Source organism: Euphorbia lathyris, chromosome 1 (assembly GCF_963576675.1).
Source record: "Euphorbia lathyris chromosome 1, ddEupLath1.1, whole genome shotgun sequence".
Taxonomy (NCBI): domain Eukaryota; kingdom Viridiplantae; phylum Streptophyta; class Magnoliopsida; order Malpighiales; family Euphorbiaceae; genus Euphorbia; species Euphorbia lathyris.
Genome location: NC_088910.1, coordinates 376831 through 383288, shown reverse-complemented (window position 1 = coordinate 383288; position 6458 = coordinate 376831). Strand labels below are relative to the sequence as shown.

Genomic DNA, 6458 nt, shown 5'->3' with positions numbered 1-6458 from the left:
TAAAAAATCAGGTATGTGTGTCTGACAAATATTTAGTAAGTAACTCTGGGTACCTGTGTTGGTGATACCCCTGCAGTTCCAGTACAGAACTGTCATTTAAATCGTGCTGGAGTTTTGATGGCCCTCTTGGATCGGGCTGCCTTTTTATTTTTGTTTTGCGCTCCCACTTTCTTAGAATGCACTGTCTCCCATTCCTAATTCTCAGAATCCACCTCATATGCCCAGCTCACAGGGGAGCTCACGCTATCTCCAGTAATTTCCTCAATCGAGTGTATGTTTGAATTTCCCGAGGATGGCTGCCTATCCAAAGGTTCCTCTGTGAGCTCTAACTCCGCCGTATTATCCCAATTTTGCTTCGGTTGACCGCCGTTTTTGTCCAAAGGTTCCTCTGTGAGCTTTAGTTCTGGCGTTTCCACAACTTCCTCTAGTTGGTCATTGGTTTTGGCTGCTTCAATGTTCAACACTTGCACAATTTTGCTAGTTACAGTCGCCACGGGGACTACTGCATTATCCTGAGGGGTCTGCAAATCTCGTTGAGTGCGAGAACTCTTGCATGTATCGTTTTTTTAACATGCTTTTTACATTTGCTTAGCTAGAGTTCACATGACATGTTAGAAAAATCATGTGCTAAATGCTAACTTTCATTTAAGTTGTTACTAAAAAACATCCTTGAGCTTTATTTGCTTGATCCTTGAACCGCTTTGTTGATTTGCAAAACCCAAGTCTTAGTTAAAGATGTGTATTTCAGATTGAACATTTATTTTCATAAGAGTTGTCATCCATGTTCATGGTTTTAGCAGTGGTAGCAAAAATCTATATGCACTGAGCCTCATTCAATTATTTTGAAGTAAAGCCCAAACCTGAGTCTCGGTCCAAATCCAGCCTTACTTATCCCATGTGGTCTCGTTGCATTAAAGAATGACTCTCATGAATGCATATGCATATACATATACAATATCCTTTAAACCCTCTCCACATTCATGGGAACATTTTAATGGTCAGGTGGAGCAATCAATCTATCAGTCCTCTAGAACTAGAACTTGTTATGTTGTCTACGTCATTCACTCTAAGGGTCCATTTAGCTGTCCATTTATTTTTCTTTTGGTCCATTTAGTTGCATTTTACTTGTGCTTCTGTTAGATTTGTAGACATCTTATCTTCTCTTGGCTTAGGTATTTCTTCTTCAACTCTAACGTCAATATAACATCATCTTTCAGGCAATATTTCAATGTTATCCTCGGCCAGAAAAATAATACCAATCATTTTCTCTTATATACAGTGACAGGTCACTTGACTTGGTGAGTTTACACCCTCTGCAATTTCTTTACATTGATAAAATCATTTTTAACAGTAATATGCTTGACTATCTTTTTGTTTATTTGGTATATCTTTCTTTTCAATGAAATTTTGTGCAACATAGTACTTGTGTCCAGAAATTATATCACATTAGCATGTCCACCAAGATGTAATTTCTCTTGGTTTGACACCATACAGATATGTAAAGACAAGGATGAAGCAGAAGTTTGGTTTGTTGGCCTTAAGGCACTCATTACTCGTGATAGCTACTAGCGGAAGTGGAGACTTGATTCCAGAAGCGAAACTGCAGCATCAGATAGTCCACAGACTCGTTTAAGAAGACATTCTACTCTCTCAATTTCATCATCTGTCTTTAGCTATCTTTTTCTCTCATTTTACAAAGATTTAAGGGTTCACTGAAGATTCACAATTGATTTTCCTATAAAGATTTGATTTTCTAGGAGTAATTTACAATTAATTTCTACTCCTTCTTATCCTTTGTTTTTTCTACAAATTACCACAAGATCCAGGGCAAGGAGATGGTCCAGGTAATCAGGTGCTCCTTGAGGGCATGCCACAAAATTAACACTTATGTGAACAAAATTTTGAAGTTATATTTTATTGTATATTATTAATGTGGTCTACATTGAAATTGCACAGGTATGAAAGTCTACGAAACGAATGAGAAGGATGTAGTCATGGAACCGGTAATGAGGTGGGCTGGAAATCCAAACATTATTTTGGTGTTAAAACTAATGTCTCTGCAATTTACAGTTCAGGTCAGAAAAGCCCCAAGGGATTTTTTTTCTTTTTAGTACTTGGTTTAGTTTTTACAAAGATTGACACAAGGCTTTCTTGCAGTTAGTTGATTTGCAAATATTCGCAGCACCACGGATATCTTTGAAACCTCTAGTACCAACCTTTCTATGTTTTGCAAACATTGAGGTATCATTGATGGAAAGGGTAAGCAGATTTGCATTTTTCTATTTGTCAAATGGAAGATTTTGAATCATTCATCAGTCATTCACAACTGCTTGTCAACAGCCTCATGTAGATTTCGGACTAAAGATTCTGAGAGGGGATGTAATGTCAATACCTGGTCTTTACCAGCCAGGGTTCTTATAATGAAGACTTTGATGCCCTGGGTGATGTCTTCTTTTGGGGAGAAGGTACTGGTGATGGAGTACTCGTTGGTGGCTTTCACAGAATAGGGCAGTCATCAAGTTCCAAGGTTGATGCATTCCTTCCAAAGGTATTGGAGTCCAAACTTGTTCTAGATGTCCATAATATTGCCTGTGGTAGCAGACATGCTGTGCTGGTCACTAAGCAAGGTGAGATCTTCAGCTGGGGGGAAGGGTCAGGAGGCAAACTTGGGCATGGTGCCGAAGTTGATATTCCTAACGCAAAACTTATAGACGCCCTGGCTGGTATGAATATTGAATCAGTAGCATGTGGAGAGAACCACACATGTGCCGTTACACTGTCTGGGGATCTTTATTCATGGAGAAGATAAGATGTCTACAAATCTAAGATGTCCTTTTTCACTCTAAGGGTCTTGGTGAAAATGGTGGCGAGTCTTGTAATTTTCCAAGTTCTCCAAAGTAAGTCTCTATGTCCCTCCGCAGAATGGAAATGACATTTATCCTTCAGCCATGACTGCTTATTGCTCCCTTGTAGAGTTTTCATTCTTCTTGTAGTGTCATATTCTTAAACTTTTTTCATTACTGAACAGTTTTCCAGAGCAAATGTTCAGGCTAGAAAGAAGCTTGCTAGTTCTTTTGGAGCACTGTTGGGAGGCAGAACGTTCAAGAGAACGTTTGAGAGTGCCGTCAAGGTATTATTCTACGCATATGGGAGTTCTGTTGCTTGTGCTACTTGGCCATATATGGACATACATATTAGATAATGTGTTAAGGGCTTGGTAGCCTTTACTGTTGCTTTAGTTATTGACCTTATTCATGTGCTAATTCATGGTAAAAGCCAGAGAGGTCTTTATGTTAAGGGCTTGGTAGCCTTTACTGTTGCTTTTGTAGAAAAATTACTGCTAGCTTGAATCGTCCAATAGTCTGTATGCCTGATAATTGCAACAAGTCCATTGCCTAGCATTTTAGTTCTTCAACAACAACTTCTAAACAATGAAACTATGCCAAAGTTACTAGATAGACTTGAATTATGTGCTTGGTGATTCTTATATGAGAGGCTGTTATGCATTTTGTTTTTCAAACAGTTCAGTCATCTAATCATCACAATGGCCCTTTAATACTTACCCCTATTGATCTCCTGGTACTTTCATTTAGTAAACATTGAATATGTTAACGGCATAATATACCAACTATATTGACCATGATTCCAACCAATTCATGAATATATAAGTGGCTTTGAATTTTAAAAGCTCAAATGCTACCTTTATGATGCATGTTTTTTTATGGTTATTTGTTAGCTAAGCGTTACCTATATAATCATGTCTTGATGCACTTGGCTAAGTGCAAGGAGTTTGGTATAAATGTTAGATACATATCTCCATCTTTTTTTGTATATTATCCTTGTACTGCAAGGTTCATATAACCAAGTAATTACATCCTTTTTTAATATCCAAGTTTGTTTCTGAAATGGGAACAAGGGTACATTAAGGAATCATGGAGTGAAAGCAACCTATGGATTTCATATTCGATTGATTTCAGCTATTTAGCCTATTTTAGCTGCTCGCTTTAATTGCAAGTAGGATGCTCACTTAATTCTTATTGTATTATAAACTGTTATTTTCTCATACGATCAGTTTCAAAAGAGTATTGTATTTGAATTGAAAGAACAATGGCATTGTGCTAAGTGAAGTTTCTTATTTCTCAGATGTGCGGTTTTTGGGTTCAGAAATCCATTTGTCAAGAGGTTACTTTGGAAGCTGGTGGCAAATGTCCATGGAATAGCAGAGCAAATTCTGTTGTCTTCCAACTTCTGCAATAGGGCTTCTAATATATATCATAAACAAAATGGTAGAAGTTAATCCCAATCTCAACATTGATATTGAAGATATATATGGTGGCATTTCAAATGAAAATGAGAATGCTACTGTCTTTTCTAAGGAATTTGAAGGATATGTTACATTATTATGACTTTATTATACTTTTTATTATGTGTTTTGGATCATTTGAGAATTTTAAATTTATTGTTAATATATTGGCCTATTATGGATTTGTAATTGCAATTAAGGGTTTTTTTTATGCTATTATTTAAATTCAAAAATTTCTTTTAATTTTTTTAGTGTTGCACAAGTTAAAGATTATGTTGCATATATTATAGTGTTACATTAAAAATCGTTAAAATTTCAAACAAAAGCTACGAACATAATATAAAAAAGTTGCTAAAAAAATGTTAAATTAAAAAGTGTTAAATTAAAGAGTTGCTTAAAAAGTGTTACATTAAAAAATGTTGCAAATTGTATATGAAAGAGTTACCTGAAACAAAAAAATGTTAAATAAAAAAGTGTTGCAATTCTATATAAAAAGAGTTGCAAATAAAAAACAATGTTGCAGAAAAACTTGTTGCAAGAAAGTTCAAAAGTGTTGCTTTTAATTTTATTCGATAATAGTGTTACCATTTCTATGATATAGGCAACGCTTTCATTTAAGTTGCTATAGGATAGGAAAGTGTTGCCACTAATACGAGAAGCAACATTTGTATCGATGTTGCTAAAAATGTGAAAAAATGTTGCTTTAGACATCTTTAGCAACGTGCGAAAAAGCAACTCTCTTTACTGACAAAAACTGTTGCCAAAACTTCTTTAGCAACACAATAACGACTTTAGCCAACACTTGCTTGGTGTTGCAACAGACCATCTATGGTGTAGTGGGGTAAAATTGCACCATTTTAGACATTAGGGGTAAAATTGCTCCTGAAGGGGTATTTTTGCACCTTAACACTTATGACAATGTAAGTGTTATTTACCTTTCCAATAATCTTGTATAACATCAATGAACCAAGCATATTGAAATGGACATACATTTTATTGGCAAAAAGGTTACACATGGAGAAGTTCGTGTTTTACATGTTCTATCCAGGTATCAGATTGTAGACATCTTCACAGAGGGTTTACCACTTGTACTTTTTGAAGATTTTAGGAGCAGTCTCAGTGTCTGTAAACCTCTCGTTTCAACCGCGGAATGTGTGTTAGAATATATGTAAATATATTCCTAGGTTGACTATGAATTGTAAATATATTATATATGTGTCAATAGTCATAGTCAATAGTTAATAACCAATAGTCAATAATAGTCATAATCATCAATCAATAGGTGTAAATTTATTAGCTTTTATTAGTTTGCCTTGTTTAGCTTTTTACCTCTTATATAAATACTCATGGCTAATCAGTAATAAGGCATGAAAACAATTCTTTCAGTTCCTAAAGTGTCTTTTGGTTTTGGTAACTTAATGTAATGCCTTAACTACATTTTACCATAAAATCAAATATATAAGACCATTTATGGGTTAGGGATTCATTGTTTCCCATCTTTGCGTTCTTCTTTTCCTTTATTTTCTTTTCCTTTATGGGTTAGGGATTCAATCCTTTCTCCATTTTTTGTGAGCGCCAGTTGTGAGAGAAAGACATAGAAGCGTGAATTGCTTTTGACTGATAAATAGTAAAGGGTAATTTAGTCATTTCCGAATTCATAAACAGTAAAAAAATCTAAGAAACATACAGAAGGACTAAACAGTTCACCGAGAAAAAAGTTAGGGACCTTAACGTGTGTTTTTGAAAACACAGAGACTAAACAGTGTGTTTTATCAAGATATAGGGACTAAACAGTTCACCGATGAAAATTAATTGTCTTAGCACAGCACATCTGTGCGACAGGAGTAGTTCTCTCAGACAGCATTTGTTTTTACATGTTAATTTGCTTATGGATTTTCCAATACATGATTTGTTTTCTCAAACTCTCTTCTATTCTATGTTTGTAAATTTTATGTTCTCTTTTGATTAATATTTGTTACAGAATCCTCCTGCATCAATGAGTACACATTTCTCAGACCCTTTTTCCAGGAGAGCTCCAGCATCAGCTAATAAATGAAGTGCATCAGCAGGAGGATTCTGTAACAAATATTAATCAAACAGCTCTCCTGGAAAAAGGGTCTGAGAAATGTGTATTCATTGATGAAGAACGAGTCAG

The 6458-nt window shown here is 35.4% G+C and overlaps 1 long non-coding RNA gene across 1 annotated transcript; it reads left to right on the top strand.

Annotated features, from left to right (window-relative positions):
* Positions 1–1216: 1216 nt before the first annotated feature.
* On the top strand, positions 1217–4482 carry LOC136213117 (uncharacterized). The gene is made up of 7 exons (XR_010680751.1): positions 1217–1298; positions 1495–1844; positions 1957–2075; positions 2158–2259; positions 2341–2897; positions 3029–3130; positions 4144–4482. It is a non-coding gene; the product is annotated as an uncharacterized lncRNA (long non-coding RNA).
* The last annotated feature ends 1976 nt before the right edge of the window (positions 4483–6458 follow it).